Genomic DNA, 18834 nt, shown 5'->3' on the forward strand with positions numbered 1-18834 from the left:
AGTTCAACAGTCAGTCATGGGGTGTCCAGCCAAATCAGCTGCTATAGAGAGATCTACACGCAGAAAAGGAAAAGGATCTGTCCAAACCTTCAAGTCCACCTACATCACCTCCAAAAAGTCTGTTGTCTGTTGAAGATCCCCCCCCCCCAATCATCTTCCTCCAATAATTGATGTGTTTTTTTCTGCTCATGTACATTTCTGTACAGAATACAGTATAGTTTTATTTTTATAGTTTTATTTTACATTTCTGGAATTAATAAATATAATGTTTACATCATAATCTATGTGTGTGCTGCATATCTTATTGCTTGAGTAACATTTTCTGTGCATTTTAGCATTAAAAATGCCTTCAGGAACGGAACGTTTGATTTAAACAGTGTTCCTCTGGGAAAACGGGTTTCGCTTTACGACGCTTCGCTATCCGACGTCATTTTGAGCAACGCATTGCGTCGGATAACCGAGGACCGCCTGTATACAGAATTCTTGATCTCAGAATTCTATTTTGGAAGGTTACATTGTATTGAACTTTCTGAGGAAAAAAACGATATATTTCTTTGTCACAGCGGGAAAAAGTAGCAAGAAATTAAACATTTTCTTTTGCAGATGGAAGGCAATTGAGAGGAAGCCATGTATATTTTCTTTATGGAAGCAAAAAATAAAAACACCTACAGCACCTGGTATTCCCAGGCAGTCTCCCAACCCAGTACTAATCAAGCCTCACCCTGCTTAGTTTCCGAGATCAGATGGGATAGGGCGCTTTCAGGGTAGTATGGCCGTAGATGTATGTGTGGAATGGGTAGTGCTCAAGTGCTTGGTCCTGTCTCCATAGTAATATTCAATAATGATAAGGAGAGCAAACACTGGGAACTATAAGTAATAAAACAGTGGTTCAGTCACAGTCTTAAGCCCATGCCAGGGGCTCTATATCTCCCTGAAGCTGGGGGGTAAGAACAATTGTGTCCCTCCCCTTCCTCATTGGGATGGCCCGTGGGTAAGTATTGAAGTACTCACTGTTGTCCCAAGAATTTCTCCTCCGCGTGCAGCCGTGTCCAGATCCAGCGATGTCCAAAAAAAGGTATGTGTGCAGCGCACAGCAAACAGAGGAGCAGGTCTTGGCAAAATATTTATTTATTTATTGGAAAGACATAAAAAAAACGAAGGGTACAGCACTTCTACGTGTTTCAGACAAAGTGTCCTTTATCAAGAAGTATGGGATAGTGTTAGCAGGGACCTCTATATAAACACACTGAACTCCAATCAATTGGTTTGAACTTCACGCCAAAACCACTGTGCCCGCGCATGACGTCTTCACGGGCGCGTGCAAGCGCCTGCGTACAACCCAATCCCCGTCAGCGCGAGCATAAGATGTAAGGCTAGCATGAGAAAAGCCTATAGTGATGCTGGCTGTTGCTCCGTCACTCCCCCACCCTTCCCCCCCCCCCCCAAGAGAACCGAAAGCCATAGGCTCAGAGTCGGAGCATCAGCCAATGGGAGCTCCTGCCGACGCTCCAGCCCTCCTGATCCAACAGCTCCTGGCCCATTGGTGCAGGGACTGCAAGGGGAGAGAACACAACAAACCCGCCCCCTCGGGTCACTTTGGAAGCGCTCCTATTGATAATAGCAGTATTAAAACTATAAACAAAGCTATTGATAAAGAAACAGTCTTCACAATATTAAATACACAATACGTGATGTGTGTATATTGAGGATCCCTATCACCATTACCCTTATTACACATATAGACAAACATGGACTATAAAACTAATAATCCATATTAATATACACAATAGTTAAAAACAAGCAAAAATTTAAATTAAAAAAAGGGGAAGTATAACTAGTAGACTTGACATGTACATTCCAAATCCTGTTTGGATGTTTAAAACACCACTCCCTAGACTACAGATGAGAAAAATATATGTATCTTGTCACCTTCAAGAATTAATACCTATAGAATAATAATATATACTCAAGAGAATAATCGATTAATTAATCCAGAATTAAACATAGAGGGCCAGATAGTGACTTCATTGTCTATGGAAAAGCAGAACAACCAACATTTGTATATGAAAGATCCAATTTACAATAATAAAGGGATATATGATGTATAAACATCATAGGGATTGAGAAAGTACCAGCTATTTTAGAGGAACTATCACAACCCTAGTCTCACCTTGATATTAATGTAGCCAGGGTACCTCCGGTCCTCCTGTCTCCCGGTTCCTTTCCCCCTTGCGTGTGTGTTGCTGCGGGGGCGAGCGCATTCCCGGGGGCTCCCGGCGGATGCTTGCGCAGGTGCAGACGCGGCGGCCATTTTAGTGTGGGAGAACTGGCACAAGAGGTGCTCCGTAGTGCAGGGACCCCTAGAAGTCGTGCATGCGCAGTTAGGGCGATGCGGCGGCCATTACAGGGTTGCACAGGCTCCGTGGAGAGTAGCGGTGACCATTGCACAGCGCGCACGGGGCCTAAATGTTAAAGAGGGCCATAACGGACTAGAACTCCCAGCAGCCTCTGGGGACTGCACTATGATCCCTGTCACATGCAGACAGACAGCCAGTAGAGTTTGCAGCTTCTCTTGCTGGAGAAGGATACATTGTTGCGCACAGACCATGCGAGTTAATGGGATCCCGGAAGAGATTGGAGAAGGTAGTGTACAGAGAGCAGTGCTCTGCTATACTAGGCCTGAGAAAACCCTCAGGCCCTAGGTAGGCCCCACTCCCCACTAGGTTTAGTGGGTAAGTTATAGGGATGGCCCCTTAGGTAGGGACCCTGCCCTTAGCTGAGTGTGAGTTTAGTCAGTGCAGTGCTGTGTGCTCTGACAAGAAGGGTCAGTGTTGCTGTGAATCATTCTCTGCAGAGCAGAGACAGAGACTGTCTGAGCAGTGAGCTTGCTCAGAAGGAGACCCCCATCGCTGAAGCTTCGGCGCTGGACACAGACGGGTCCTCTTCCACAGTTCTGTGGTACCCGGTTGCAGGAGAGCCGGGCAGGTATTATCCAAGTCACCAAGTGCACCACCTATACACTTCATCTTAGTGGGCAGCGCTGTCCCACACGTGGGTGGGGTTGCGGGACTCTTGGGACTTTTGGGTAGAAGGACTTTGGGAATACAGTGCGGGGTTATGGCCCTTCGAGGTGTGTGGATAGTTGTGCATAATAGTGTTACAGGGTGACACTGTGGATATGTACTGTTGATGTCATATTATTGTTGATGCATGTGTAATGTGTTATGGTTTGAATCTGCATATAGTAAACCTGTGTTATATATACCTTTGGTGTATGTGGCTAATATATGCGGGTCCTGTGTGGGGTACATTCTACACTCCTAGAATCCTACATAGGTGGAAGCGCTGTAAGGAATATCGTTCCAGAGGATTCACCACAGGCTCTCACTAGCGGAGGCTCAGGCCTCCTGTGAGCCTGACAGGTATAAAGCACCACGCACCGGGTAACATATAGATTCCCCCTCACATGCACACTATATGCGATTGGGTGGGGGAAAACCTGTTACATTTGGAGGCGCTGCTGAGATGCAGACCTGGGGTGCCCAAACTCAGTTATTAATTATGTCACCACCGTTACCATCACCGTCATGCTCAGAGGTGTATGACTGGGCCGTGGAGATGCAAGAGCCGCCGCTTCACAAGCTCGCGGTGAGCCGGGTCCCTGTTGATACCCCTTCTTCTGCAATACAAATGGCCTTGAGGCAGCACCCAAATATCAGGGATGCCGCCAAAATAAAAGTGTTGGAACGACATAAGGATGCGGACCAGGAGTGTTGCTCCGTGTTAGTGAGTATAGGGCAAGACATAACCGAAGACAGGGGCCCGTTCAGTTTGTGGCTCTCGAGGCCGACAGGTTCCTGCTGTATTGTTATCTACCCTGAAATGCCTACAAAATCAGAGCCGAGCAGCTCTCACATGAACTTACAAGAGGTCGCTATGCATATATCACCCTCCCCCCCTGAAGGCGACCGGGGTGCTCTTACTGGCTACAGCCCATCCTTAAGTATTAAAATACAAGAAAAGATGGGGGAGCACAGTTTCAGGGAAAGGGCAGTTAATAATATGTCCTATTAGTATTGATCTAATCACCTTTTCATTTCCACGAGAGGAAAACCTCCTGGAAGGAGAAATCCATCCAACGAGGAAAGCTGAAGGCACAACGAGGAGAGAAGTCACGACCGTAGAAGAACCTATCCTCCAAAGAAGAAAAGCAATCCAAAGAAACCTTGATGTGATAGAACTTACACAAGGCCGTGTAAGTTTTTTATTCTTTTATCTTCCCACCTACATTCACACATCACTGCATGTGCGCCTCCCATAGATGGAGTCCGCTCCATAGACTGTCGCCTCAATAGAGGTGTCTCTTATCACATCGATCACCAGTCTAATAGGACATATTATTAACTGCCCTTTCCCTGAAACTGTGCTCCCCCATCTTTTCTGGTATTTTATTGCCAACAAGGGTCCTGGATAAATCCTGCTGGGGTTCCGAATCACAGGAGGACATCATAAGAACATTACTCTCAGGCTGTATTACATCCTCTTTTTTACATCCTACACACGCCATATAGAGATAGTGCCCGGGTACTTTTTCGAACAAATTTCCCCATCCTTAAGTATTGCCAGCTCTTCCTCTAAACGTGGGGATGATATCCGAATGCTAGCTCAGGCTATCCTACAATTGGAGGCGTCCAAACCCGAATCCCCGCCTCCGCAGCAGTATCGCAAGTTAAAGATCTTTTCCGGGGCCAAGCCTACCCCGACGGGCGAAGAAGCGTTTGAAGTCTGGATGGAATACACCTCCCAGGTTCTAGAAGAATGGACATGCCCTGATTCGGTGAAGCGGCAACGCATAATGGAATGTCTACGTCCTCCCGCGTCCACAAGAATACAGATGTGTAAGGATCAGCATGCTGACGTTACAGCTCATCAGATGATGGAGACTCTTGTGCGGGCTTATGGTCGAACAGAAGACATAGGACAATTGATGAAGAGATACTACAACCTTTGCCAAAAAGAGGGAGAGGACCTATCTGACTTCCTACAGAGGATTCAATCGGTCTTATGGGAACTACATAAGCGTAAACGTATTACCGCCGCAGAGGTGGATGAGTATCGCTGCACTCAATTCTTGAGTGGAGCCCTGCCCACTCATCCTATTGTACTCATGATTAGGCGTTCTCTGATGCGAGGTGATCCCCCTACATGGGAAGAGCTAATGGATGAAGTAAAAGAACATGAGGTCTACGCTAGGTTACATACTTCAAAGAAGACTAAAGAGTCTCCAAAGAGTGACCCTCAAGTGGCCTCTGCTCCGAAAGTCAAAAGGCCTCCAAGTCAGGAAGAGGAGGCTCCACCCAAGATCTCGGTCTCCAAGTCCAGACCATCAGGGAGAACCTCTTCCCCATACACGGGCCGTCCTGAACCCAGCGAAGTCGTCTGCTATGGATGCGGTCGAAGAGGCCACTTCTTCCGGGACTGTCCCGAGAAGGAGGATCCAGACGAAAAACCTCCAAGTAAGGGAAGTTACGCTAAGTCCATGATCTGCCGGGTACAGACCGCAGAAGCCGAGACAGCTGAGTCCGCCCCTGAGCCTCCCGAAACCCCTACGGAACCCATCTCCGACGATGGAACATCACCATTGGATGCTTACGGTCAGGTAGGCCCATCAGCCCTCGTGCGTGTGGTACTAGAAGGGATCTATGCCTCTGCCCTATTGGACACCGGGTCCCAAGTGATCATAATATACCGAAAATTCTACGACCAACACCTCAAACACCGCCCCTTGTGGTCGGCGGTACATATGAAGGTGAGGGGGCTAAGTAACGAAGATTACCCCATCGATGGGATTGTGAGGGTTCAACTGGAGATACTCCAACTGAACACCGGCAAGAAACACCCCATGCATGTGGAAGCAATGGTATGTCCTGAACCTCAAGAGCAATCCACGTATCCGATCATCAAACACCGACATAGTGCGAGCTGTAATCAGAGCATACTTGCAGGAGACCAACGAATTGCCTATGACCAACCCGGCCTAAATTCCGTCCAACGGGAAGAGTGCAACATGGTGTATGTTCTAGAGCGACACGGGGACCTCTACAATCGTCAACGCGGACTGACGACCATTTTACCAGGGAGAGTGCAATGTATGGCCGTCTGGTGCTGCTATCCTGATCGAGATGAGACCGACCATCTCTTCTCCCTGGAGAGTACCCCTGAAGAAGACGTTCAAAGAGGGTATAGTGTAATACCCGAAGTGAGAGAATGGACGGCTAAAGTTCCTCTACGCACCTATGTATATGTTCAGAATATTTCCCCATTCCCAATGGACCTCGATGCAGGACGAAGTTTGGGCCGCATATATCCGGTCAGCCCTGTGGAAACAGTGCCAGAGGTGAACGCCGCTGCGGTGGGTGAGCAGCTAGTCGATCTGGACTTCAACTTCGGAGGTTCGACGCTGCCAACTGAGTGGAAAGATCGACTGACAGCCAAGTTGAGTGAACGACGGACGGTGTTTTCCACGAGTGAGATGGATGTGGGTTGCAGTCGCAGCCCCCAACATACCATTAGATTGAGTGACACCACTCCGTTCCGTGAACGCTCTCGTCGCATCGCCCCCAGGGATGTGGACGATGTAAGAATCGTCCTGAAAGAAATGGTGACCTCAGGGATTTTGACGGAGTCTCGGCATCCTTACGCCTCAACCATAGTGGTGGTAAGGAAGAAGAACGGATCCGTAAGACTGTGTGTCGACTATCGAACCTTGAACAATCATAAGGTACCAGACCAATACAACCTTCCTCGCATTGAAAAGATTTTGAATGCTCTAACAGGGAGCCAATGGTTCAATGTTCTCGACATACGATCTGGATATTATCAGGTACCCATGAGTGAGGAGGATCAGGAAAAGACAGCCTTCGTCTGCCCTCTGGGTTTCTACCAATTTACTCGTATGCCCCAAGGCATATGTGGGGCTCCTGCCAGCTTCCAGCAACTGATGGAGAAAACTATTGGAGACATGAACCCTCGAGAGTGTCTAGTCTACCTGGACAACATCATTGTCTTCGGAAAGACTCTAGAGGAGCATGAAGAGCGGCTGCTTAAGGTGATAGACCGTCTCGGTAAAGAAGGGTTGAAGTTGTCGCTCGAAAAAGTGTTGTTTCTGTCACACTTCGGTGACTGGAACACCCCAAAAAAGTAAAAGATACAAAGAAATATTGTGCAGTATAATGGCATAGGTTTGGAATAAAGAAGAAATCTTGGCTCTGTAGAGTGCCTACTTACAACAGGTATGTGATAAAATCAGCATTGAATGGATCAATGGGTTCCTGCAGCTGCGGTATACCACCTACCTGTTGATCCATTCATTTTAAATATATATCGCCATGCTCAGTAGCACTCCTCTGTGACACCTATATGCTTATATATATGTTGTGGTTATTTTGGGGGTTCAATATGAGCTTGCAGGTGTCCTGTATGTTTTCCTAAAAATAACTCTTGGATTTTCAGGTAAATATGTATTTAAAAGGGGGTCTTGTTGCAAAAGATGCCAGTGTTTCTTTACTATCGCCTCAATTTTGTTAGAGTCTTGGTTATAGTTAGTGACAGAAGGAATGTCATACTGTATGTGTTGTTAGCTATTTTTATCTTTGGTTTCAATAAATCTGTTCTTTCCAAGGTACTAGTGTAGTTAATTGTGGTTTCAAGGACCTTGCTGTCATACTTCCTCTCCACAAACCTTTCTTTGAGTATTTCTGATTGCTCCTTGAACACGTTTAAATCTGTACTGTACGGAAAAGAAAGATGGAAGAAAATGTAATATGTTTTTAGTGCTGTTTTTTTATTATATAATGATATGTATATTTGACATTTGTATTTTAATCTAATATTACATAATTCGGTATATTATACAGTATATGTCATTTTGCATTGGCATTGACAATATGACCGCAGTGAGCTTATAGGCCGCCAAAGTATAGGGTATTGTATATCCAGTTTGTTTCCTATTTACAGTCCAATATACAGATTTAGACATATGCAATCAACTGGCAGCTTCTGTATTAGAACATTGTACTGTCCTTGCATGAAATAGCCAGCAGATGGTGCTATCTACACATTTTTCTGAGCATTATACAACTATACAGTATGCTAAATTAGAGATTAGGAGGTAATTAAGGGGATTTGTGTACAGGGGGAGTTTATTACATTTTAGTAACCTACACCTTGGGTACAATAAAGAGTGCATTTTAGAATTAGTTTAATATATTTGACATGTAACAGCACCAGTCACACAGTTGGGTGTTTGTTATTCAAAGGAGCTGCAGGGCGTTGTAGATCCGTTTTTTAATTCTGAGCACTTGCACCTGTGGTGCTCATCACGTAGGATATATGTTAGGAGTGCTATACACACAGCCGACAGGAGCCTGACGAAGGAAAGTTATTTTCCGAAACGCGTAGCTTCCTGGTCGGTTTTGTGCTGCGATTTGTGCGCAGAAGGCTTCCGTTGCCGCCCCGCGCTCTCCAGTTTCGGTCCTGTTGTCGGACGTGACAGTAGGAAGACACTGCGCAGGGGATCACCGGACGAGTTGGAATAAAGTTTATATTTCTAAGGCCTGGGACATAGTAGATTAAGCTGTGCTGAGCCACGCTGAGCAGATGCACTTACCCCCTGCATCTGACATCAGCGCAGCTTTAGCAGCTGCTTCCGCACGCTTCCGCATACGTGCAGAGGCTCAGAAAATTTCAGCAGACAGGCAAATTTTAAATTTGCCGCTCAGGGAAGCGGAGGAGCGGTCACGTGACCGCTCACATCCAATGGGAGCGAGGGACTAGCCCCGCCTCCCGCTCCGCCTCCCAACACGCCTCTGCTCCACCTCGCCCCCAAAGCGCGCTCACTGCCTCGCCTGCCAGGACACAAAAAAGCTCCAGTTTGAGCAGGCGAGGCAGAGCAGGAGCGCGGATCAGTGCGGCCCGAGGCACCATGCCCGAGGCCTAATTGCCTGCCTGTAATCTCCTTACTTGGGACTGCGTGGGGCAGCTGGTGGGGCTGTGGATGTCCCATGCTGTTGATGTTATAGAGCCTGGGGCTCACTGGACGGTGTAAAGATACCATTAATGAAGATCAGGCTCACACACGGCCGTGTGAGTACAAGATATCAACTTTAATATATTTTTCACCTTCCCCTTCTCTCCCCCCCCTCTCCCACTTGTATACATTGGATGTTTCTGCCTTGTATTGTGGCAGACTGCATTTTTGTCCCTTCTACCATTTTCTATGTGCACTCACCATCTCCACACTTGCATCTATCCTGTTCGAATGACTGTTGTTCACAGAGTTACACATGTAGCCATGAGAGTATGTCCATACACATGTCGACTCTCCGATGTGTTGGTCAAAGTTTGACAGCCAAGTGTATTTCGTAAACGCTTGCCCTTTTTGTGCACGGTGCCTCCTAGATTGATATTTCCCTGCGCATAGGGTCATCGGTTGTAAGTATACGAGCACTCAGTATTATGAGTGTCTGAGCAAAAATGAGCGTGCAGAGTGATGGGTGTGCAGAGTGAATGCGTGCAGTCCCCCCTTAGGGGTAAAAGAATGGGACAACTGCCAGGGGTGGACGGAGCAGCCAAATGTTATTGTGCTGTTAGAATAGCTGGAAGCTTAGCCCGTTGGTCTATTGCTGTTCCTGGCTGTCAAAATGATTTATACCAGTTTGTCAGGTGCTTGGATATATCAGCATCCAAGGCATATGGTGCCTATATCGTTAGCCCCGTTCGGGTCAAAAACCAGATCAGATCGTGACAACTGCGGTGGAGTTGCTTCACAAGTAAAAGGACAATGTATATGTTCTCGTTGCTGCCCGGATCAGTACCGGGTTACCTACGAATATATAGTGCAGTAGTAATAGTATATTCTTATATTGTTAGAACAAGTACGATTATTTTCAGTATTGGGGAGAGCTAACAGGAGGGATCTCCCGCTGGGTACCGCCGGTGTAGGGAGCCCAACCTGCACTGAATACCTGGCGTACGTGTCGCGTTACTGATTGACAGCTTCTTCTGGGGTAGGTGTGGGAGCGTCACTTATACTTACTTGTTTTCCTCCAGCTGTTAGTCTCAGGCTTTGACTTTAGAAGGCGGAACTTGCACTGTATGTTAGCTATACAATAGCCTCCTATGAAGTAGTTAGAATATTACTTATTCACATTTCCCTTGATCATATTTCGTGATTATCTGCACTATACAGGTTAGATTACTTTGATGTTATTTAGACTAGGTTTATGCATCTAGTAAATCATATGTGCTCAGTATCTGTTTATCTAGAGATTTTGGTGTTGGAGGGGTGTTAATTAGGGAAGTACCACAGAACATTTCTATCTGTGGGAACGGGCTTGAAGAAGGGGCATCAGAGGCCCCGAAACGTTCGTTGCCCCCCTTTTTTCACCCTACATTTTTTTACATGTATTATACGTTTTTCCTGTTTTTTTCCTCCTTTTGTCGTCACATTGTTGTTATCCTCCATCCCCCTTTTTTTCACCCCCAACCACTCCCTTCCCTCCACATTATTGTAGTTGTTATTTCGCAAGATGTGATCTCCAGACCCTGCATTTGGGTATATTGTACAGCTGCTACAAATATTGCCAAATATACCTTTATTGACTTATTCAAATTGACAATTGTCTATTGTATCTATTTGGTGCTGGGGGCCCTTTGTATGTGTATATACACGCACGCACGCACGCACGCACACACACACACACACACACACACACATATATATATATGTGTGCAGGGGCACATATGTGTGTGTGTGTGTGTGTGTGTATACACATACAAAGGGCCCCCAGCACCAAATAGATACAATAGACAATTATCAATTTGAATAAGTCAATAAAGGTGTATTTGGCAATATTAACAGCTGTATAATATATATATAGTGTAGCAGGGTCCCCCCTGGTCCCCCTTTCCCTCGCTGCTGCGGAGACTCCCGGCGGCGTCGGAGGCAGGGCGCCGCCATCTTGGTTGTGTCGCGGAGGTTCGTGAATGCGCAGTAGTGACGCGGCAGCCAGTTTGGTAAAGGAGAAGTGGCAGCAGAGGTGCTCTGTAGCGCAGGGACGGCCCACAGTCGCGCATGCGCAGTTAGGGCGATGCGGCGGCCATTACCAGGTTGCGCAGGCTCAGCAGAGAGTAGCGGCGGCCATTACAGATCTCGTACGCGGCCCCAATAGAAAAGAGAGCCATGGAGGACTACAGCCCCCAGAATACTTAGACGCAGACAGTCCACCTGACACCAGGGAGCCAATAAAGCTTACAGCTTTCCCTGAGAGGAAAGATACATTGTTGTGTGCTGCAGTGAGGAAGCAGAAGAAGCTTGGACGCAAACAGGGGAGGGTGGGTAAGTGTAGAGAGCAAGTGGCTCATACACTAGGCTAGACATTTCCCCCCTTAGGCCCCAGCTAGGCCCCAATCACCTCAGCTTGTGGTTACTACAGGGACTCCCCTTAGATAGGGGCTGGGTCCTGTAGAACCCAGACAAGTGAGGGTACAACCAGGAAGTGTGGATCTCCTGGTATTGCTGTGAATGTGAATCACTCTCTGCGGCTGCAGAGATAAGAGACTTATGCGGGAGCCACCCACCGCCAGGCAGAATTACAGGACATCGCTGAGGAGATCGCAGAGCGGCGGATCCTTTGTGAAGTTTCTGCAGCCCCAGAGGCCCAAGCACTGGGGCAGGTATCGTATTTTAAGTGCACCAACCTGCCGGTACATCAGGCGCTGATCCCGCCTATAGGTTTGGGTTTCTTAGAGGACTCGTGGGACTCTGGGTACACGGTGTTGGGGAGGAGTAAGGTGTAAGGGTATAGCCCAGTTAGGGGCAAGGTTATAGCTGCCAGCTAGTGGCAGAGGGTGACACGGTTGTGTTGCTATTATGTGAAGTGATGTGATGTTATTGTTTTGCCCATATAGTAAACAGTTATATATATATATATAGTGTATGTGTTCATTTGTATGTGTCCTGCGAGGAACAACTCCCGCTCTGCTGGGAGCCATCGCAGGTGGAGGCGCTGTACCATATAATTTTGTTCCAGAGGATACACCCCAGGCTCTCACTGGCGGAGGGGCCAATATGCTGGGAAAATGCCAGCGTCCTTCAGGATGCTAATACAGCTTACCACCCGTGAAGTTCATCACTCCTGATGTGAATTATGGACAGTGATGCTGCTAAGAATTTTGTTCAACACTTTATTCGGCTACTTTATTTGTCCTTATCCAGGACATGATTAAGAGAAATAAGTCATTGGAAAGAAAAGAGAGAGTAAAAGCCTTTTTTAAACATCTCATTTGGTGCAATTTTGAATATGTGCTTTTTGCTTTTTGACCATATAGTATTTCACTTAATGATGGATGTCCTAGTACATTTGATTATATGTGTCCTTTAATATAACACAATTATGATAATCTGTGCTGCTTTCACTATATATCTGTCAATCAGTGGCCAATGGTGCTCTTTTTTATGAGGTCTCCACTGAAATTTGATCTGGAGCAGTTATATGTTGGCATAATTTGGGGCTTTTCATCCATGTATCTAGTGCCCTTTGCGCAGTGACGTTACATATCATAACGCTACGGCGCGATCGATTGTAAGTGCTATAATCCTCCTTTTCTTATTAGGGAGTTACCTTATGTGTCAGTCTGCTGCCTGCTCTATTATTACTATCTTTTTGGTAGTATTGCAGTTACTGTGGTAGCTTCTGTCCTCCTGTGTCTCCGTATTGTGAGATCGGAGGACAATGACGTCATGACGCTTATGCGTGATGACGTCACACGTTATGACGTCGATCGCACTATGGCGATTCTCCCCCCCTTCACTGTTATTATGCTCCTCAGCTGTTTTTCATGCAGTTTTGGCGCGAAATTTGAATGCTACACTCCCTGACTCCACTATAAATGCTCTGCTTACTCTCCACAACTCCACTCCCCGAAGAAGACCGTTTGGCGAAACGCGTTGGAGTAGGAGTCTGTGGAGGGGGACCCCTGACTTTTCCACTACAGGAGGCTTTGGCAATTTGTTACCCGGCATATACCATCTATACAGATTTCGGTGATGTATCTCAATTTAACATAAATATGATACACGCTTCTATACTGGATCCTTGATAATACTGTAGGCTACTTTATTTATATGCAACCTAGAGTTATATTACAGGCAGATCTTTATCTCAAGTATACAGCTCTGCAGTAATGTGGTACTTTACAGATTAGTGCCTTTTATTTACTGGTGATCCTTTGTGACCAATTTATGTGCCTTTGTCCTCATGGTATATTTATATTGTCAGTTGTGAGTCCCCCTCCTCTTTTATATTTCTCCCCCTGTTTTTATTCCTATACCAATAAATTTGTTACAATTACTCTAGTTTGGTATGCCCGTGTGCTTCATTATAAGGATACTTTCTCTGTTGTGCCATCTATATCTATATATATATATATATTTCTCAAACCGTTGTATGCGTGTCTGTTTGTCCTGTGTCTCCCTGTGTCTAGGGGCAATCGCATTGGACCTTTGGCCCGTCACTCCGCCTCAGGCCAATGAGATGGCTCCCTTGGTCCGCCCGCCCGCCCCCGCACACCTCTCATTGGCCGGTGTGGTCTAACAGTGACACACACACACACAGCCACCTCCCGCCCACGTAAGTAACTAAACCGCCGCCTCCCCTCCCAGCGCACACCCCTGCCGCCGCCTCAAACCCCTGTGCTTCCCGCTGCCTCAAACCCATGCGCACACCTCTGCCGCCAGGGCCTCCAACCCCTGGAGCTCCCCTCCCAGCGCAAAACCCCTGTGCCTCCTGCTGCCTCAAACCCCTGTGCCTCCCGCTGCCTCAAACCCATGTGTCTCCCCTCCCAGCGCACACCTCTGCCGCCGGGGCCTCCAACCCCTGGGGCTCCCCTCCCAGTGCAAAACCCCTGTGCCTCCCATCCCAGCGCAAAAACCCTGTGCCTCCCGCTGCCTCCAACCCCTGCGCCTCTGCCCTCCCTTCCCGCATTGCCTCCAAGCTCACACCCCGGCCGCTAGAGTCAGCGGGGGAGCGGCTGCACGGGAGCGAGCGCCCGGGACACAGCGGGGGAGTGGACAGCCGGCCGGGGGAGCGGCCACAACACGGTGCCTCCCGCCTCAGATCCGCGTGGGAGCGGGAGAGGGAGCGGCCGATGCATGCACGCGCCCCCGTCTGCAGACGTCCACAACAGACGGAAGGTTTCGGGGGGGACGGGGACAGACGACCGGCAAACAGTGGGGGAAGGGGGAGCAAGCGCCCACGTGATACATTATTTGTCACTTGCCTCCCCCCCTCACCCCTCCTCACTCCCCCCCCTCACCTCCACCCCCTCCCCCCCTCTCCCCTTCCCCCCTCCACCTCCCCTCACCACCCCCCCTTGACCTCCCCTCACCCCCCCCCTCCACCTTTCCTCACCCCCCCCTCCACCTTTCCTCACCCCCCTCCACCTCCTGTCACCCCCCCTCACCCCACTTCTCCTTCCCCCACGTCCCCCTTCCCCCCCTCCACCTTTCCTCACCCCCCTCCACCTCCTGTCACCCCCCCTCACCCCACTTCTCCTTCCCCCACCTCCTCTTCCCCTTCCCCCATGTCCCACCTCCCCCCCATTCACCTCACCTCCTTCACCTCCCCTCCCCTCCATTCACTTCACCTCCCCCTCCACTTCACCTCCCCTCACCCTCCCCCTTTACCTCCCGTCACCCCCCCACTCCACCTCCTGCCACCCCCCTCCTGTCAACCCTCCCCCCTTCACCTCCTTCCCCCCCTTCACCTCCCTTTACCCCCCCTTCACCCTTCACCTCCCCCCCTCCACTTCACCCCCCCCCTCTCCACCTCCCGTCACCCCCCCCTCCACCTCCTGTCAACCCTCCCCCTTTACCTCCCTTTACCCCCCCTACACCTCCCCTTACCCCCCTCCTCCCCCTCCCGTCACCCCCCCCCCTCCACCTCCTGTCACCCCCCCTCCTGTCAACCCTCCCCCCTCCCCTTTCCCCCCCGTCAACCCTCCCCCCCACCCTTTCCCCCCCCTCCCCCACGGGGTGGGGGGTAGTTAGTTGTTAGTTGAGAACAATAGTGAGTGTTGGATGTGTATTTACAGGAAGGGGGTATACTTAAACCTCATTAATTCCATTTGGGGAGAAAGTGTGTAGAGTGTATACCCACCTCCCCCCACGCTGCAAGAGAAGTTTATCCCTTGGAATGAGATGCACTTCACCATCAGGTTTTTGTGTGTAAATACCCCCACACAGGCATTTCCGTAGGCAAATAACCGAGTCTGACTGGCTATTCACATTATGATTTATATGTAAAAGCGTTGCTGCCGCTGCCTGAATGTATAACTTCTGCCCACATGGGTAGATTAATACTTCGTTTCTGTAGCTATTCAGTGTATGCTTTTGTCTCTCTCAGAGTACAGCAACACACTCAGTCTGTACTAACATGTCACCTAACTATACTTGAGCCAAGAACATAAAGGACGCTGGTTAAAAACACACCGCCTCCTCTACAACCACACAATAAGATTGGCTGCTGCTTGTCATGTGATTGTCCTTCTCTGCAGGGACTTCTGGGAGTTGTAGTCCCGCTGCGCTTAGACTATTTTGGTATTTACAGATATGAACTACAAATCCCAGAACTCCTTGCATAAAAGGCCACAACAGCAAAAGGGCTCAGCCAATCAGTGCAGATCTTTGGTAACCACACCCCTTGCCCTCCCACACATGGCTGCAGCAAGGTAATGATCTGATCTTCTTTGTCTTCATTCACATTAAATACCTTGATTTGAACACTAATAAACAGCAGCTTCTGTAACACCTACACCAGCTATTGTAATACATAGACACTCTGTAACACTAACATACAGCTGCTATTGTATTACACTCAATTCTCCTCCTCTCTTAAAGCCTTACTCTCTTCTGCCCCTCCTTACATCTCAGCCCTAATTTCTCACTATGCACCATCCTGACTCTTGTGTTCTGCTCCAGCATGTCTTCTCTTTACCCCCTTTGTATCTAAAGCCCTCTCCCACCTTTCTTACTGAATGCCCCACACCTCTGGAATCCCTTCCCCTCAATATCCCACTAGCACCCTCTCTATCCACCCTTAAGACCCAACTAAAAACACACCTGCTTAAGGCTGCGACCAGGGTGCCACTGAGCGGGTAGGCGCTCATGCGCGGCGGCGCAAGCAAGCGGCAAATTAAAATGTGCTTGCTTGGCAAGCAGCTAAGCGCCGCGCCTATTCAGGCGCTTGCGCACGCTGGCCACACACATTGCCGCAATGTGTTTCAGCGCCACGCTGGACAAGGCCTAAGGAAGCATATGAGTAGTCTATGAGTGATAGTTTTACACCGTATACATAAACCAATGGTCCTTTGCAGCGTGCCCGCCCGCTCAGCACCATCCTGGCTGAGGCTTTTGCACGGCTATTACAGAAGTGATTCCTGCTCATAGATGTGGGGGCGTGGCTATGATGTCACATAGTTGGATCAACATGATTGGCTGAACCGCACGTGACACGGACACCGCTAGAAAAGACACATTTTCTTGTCATTTCAAAACGCAGTCGCGCCAGCACGCTCCATCATGTGCACGCGCATAGGAGCGGCCTCGAGGGATCCTGCACTATGTGCTTGGCGCGCGCAAGCGCCATCGCACGGTGTATAAGGTCAGCCATAGACACACTCTGTAACAGTAACATACAGCAGCTATTGTAATACTGAGACACACACTGTAACACTTAAGATATAGCAGCTATTGTAATATATACACTCTGTAAGGCAACGCATACAGTGACGGCGAGGGTCACGTCAGGCTGCGGTCGCTGGAAAAATCAAATTGAGATGAGTTCCAGCAATCGCGACGAAGCTGTCGCTGCGTCGCGCTTACTATAAGCGCGCGCACCTGCGGCAATGCATTTGTTTTGACGCGACGTCGCTGTCATGATAAGCGCGGCCTTACAGTAACATACAGCAGCTATTGTAGTACATAGACACACACACTGTAACACTTATATAGAACTAAAGGAAATCTGCAGCACTCACATCCAAATTTGGAGACTGTATGACTGTCCTGTTTTTTGATTAAATCTTTTTTCTACATGTGAGTGCTGCAGATTTCCTTTTGTTCTACTTATTTGGGGCTGGTTGGTGTTCCTTGTCCAACTGCTCGACAAATGATAAAAATGCTGCTCGCCAAACAAAATAGTTAACATTTAATGATTAAGAAGCCTTAAAAAAAAAAAAAAAGACCTCAATCATAATCCCCCCCCCCCCCCGATATGTTATTGCACTTTTCCCATTTCTTGCCCCATTATTAGGTCGCACAAACATGGTGTGAGAGTGTTATTTGGTGCAGGCAGAATGCAGGCTCAGGGTTCTCATGAAGCTCTTTGCAGCTCAGCTCAATGTCAGACCACCCGGGTGCTCTGTGTGGACAGCAGGGGGCTCTGTGTGAGAAGCATTGGGGGGTGGGGGGGGTGGGGGGGGGGCGCTGGGTATTAACATGGAAAATAAATTAGATGATAAAATCAGGACAATCTGCATTTTAAAGACAAAACCAGCAGCCCTGCTTGTCCTGCCCTAGCCCTTTCTGAGAGATAGACACAGAGAGAACAGGTGCATGTATAAATGTGCAGTACTTTACTTTTATTACAGGGTTATGTCATATCCAGGTTACCTCCTTCATACCAACATTGGCCAAAAGGGAGGAACTGAAGCAGCTTTACTGACATATTAAAGGACCAAGAGGTGTATACACGTCTACATGCAGAAGTAACTATCTTTCCCTAACACAGTTTCTTGGAAATGTTACTCTCTTGTTTCTAAACTACACAATATGTGACACTTAATCTGTATTGAAGTCTATAAAAACTACAACTCCCATGATCCCTTTAGTGTGAACATACGCAGTAGGACAAAGGCCTGTGACCTGGATGTAGTCAGTGTTTCCACTTCCGGGAAATCTGTCCATTGAAAAAATAGAAAGTGAACCAGAGAACCGACTGCAGCAGAGGGACCATAGAGACAGAAGAGACGAAATCAGAGCCCCGCCGCCTCGCCTGCGGCTAAAATGCTCCCGCCCCAGGTGAGTGGGCAAGTGCATTTGTTGAAATATATAACACCTGTCGCTTGTGATGTGCACAGGGACTGACCGGTCAATCACAGCTGGATGTGGTGCACTGGTGATTAACTGGTCACCGTGAAGCTGGGAGGAGCAGATAGCAGAAGACAGGCTGTGCGTTTGCTGAGGGCGGAGCTAGTTAGGCAGATGGCGTCAGAGTGCGTATGTGACAGTCTGCGTGAGAGAGTTTGTGTGTGTTGGGTAGTCTGTATTAGTGAGAGTCTGTCTGACTTGCATACTGACACTGACCCAGCCGCTGATTAAAAAAAAAAGGGGGGGAGGGACAGCCTTGCTGTGTGCAAGAGTACTGCGAGTGCCCGCTTATTCTCTGCTATACCCAAGTTTACTGCTTGAACACTCAGGTAAGTACAGTATATGTTAGTGGAGTGCATGGACCACCAGGTAAGTACAGTATATGTTAGTGGAGTGCATGGACCCCCAGGTAAGTACAGTATATGTTAGTGGAGTGCATGGACCCCCAGGTAAGTACAGTATATATTAGTGGAGTGCATGGACCCCCAGGTAAGTACAGTATATGTTAGTGGAGTGCATGGACCCCCAGGTAAGTACAGTATATGTTAGTGGAGTGCTACAACTGGAAACTATAAGGAGACAAGGACAGAAAGGACTCACAGATCCTACCACTGCAGAGTGACAGA

At 48.3% G+C, this 18834-nt stretch overlaps 1 protein-coding gene and 1 non-coding gene across 3 annotated transcripts in view; one reads left to right on the plus strand and one right to left on the minus strand.

Moving 5' to 3' along the window:
- Positions 1–662: 662 nt before the first annotated feature.
- Positions 663–781, minus strand: LOC142464352 (5S ribosomal RNA). Its single transcript, XR_012787663.1, has one exon. It is a non-coding gene; the product is annotated as a 5S ribosomal RNA (ribosomal RNA).
- Positions 782–15740: 14959 nt separating this feature from the next.
- LOC142464300 (uncharacterized) overlaps positions 15741–18834 on the plus strand; it is a 25027-nt gene continuing 21933 nt past the window's right edge. The window contains exons 1-3 of one of the 2 annotated variants that reach the window (XM_075567778.1): positions 15741–15789; positions 17710–17826; positions 17950–18139. The gene's annotated coding sequence lies outside the window, so the exon portion shown is untranslated. The remainder of the gene's footprint in view (positions 15790–17709; positions 17827–17949; positions 18140–18834) is intronic. The other variant, XM_075567779.1, reaches the window with a different exon arrangement.

Source organism: Ascaphus truei, chromosome 12 (assembly GCF_040206685.1).
Source record: "Ascaphus truei isolate aAscTru1 chromosome 12, aAscTru1.hap1, whole genome shotgun sequence".
Classification (NCBI taxonomy): Eukaryota; Metazoa; Chordata; class Amphibia; order Anura; family Ascaphidae; genus Ascaphus; species Ascaphus truei.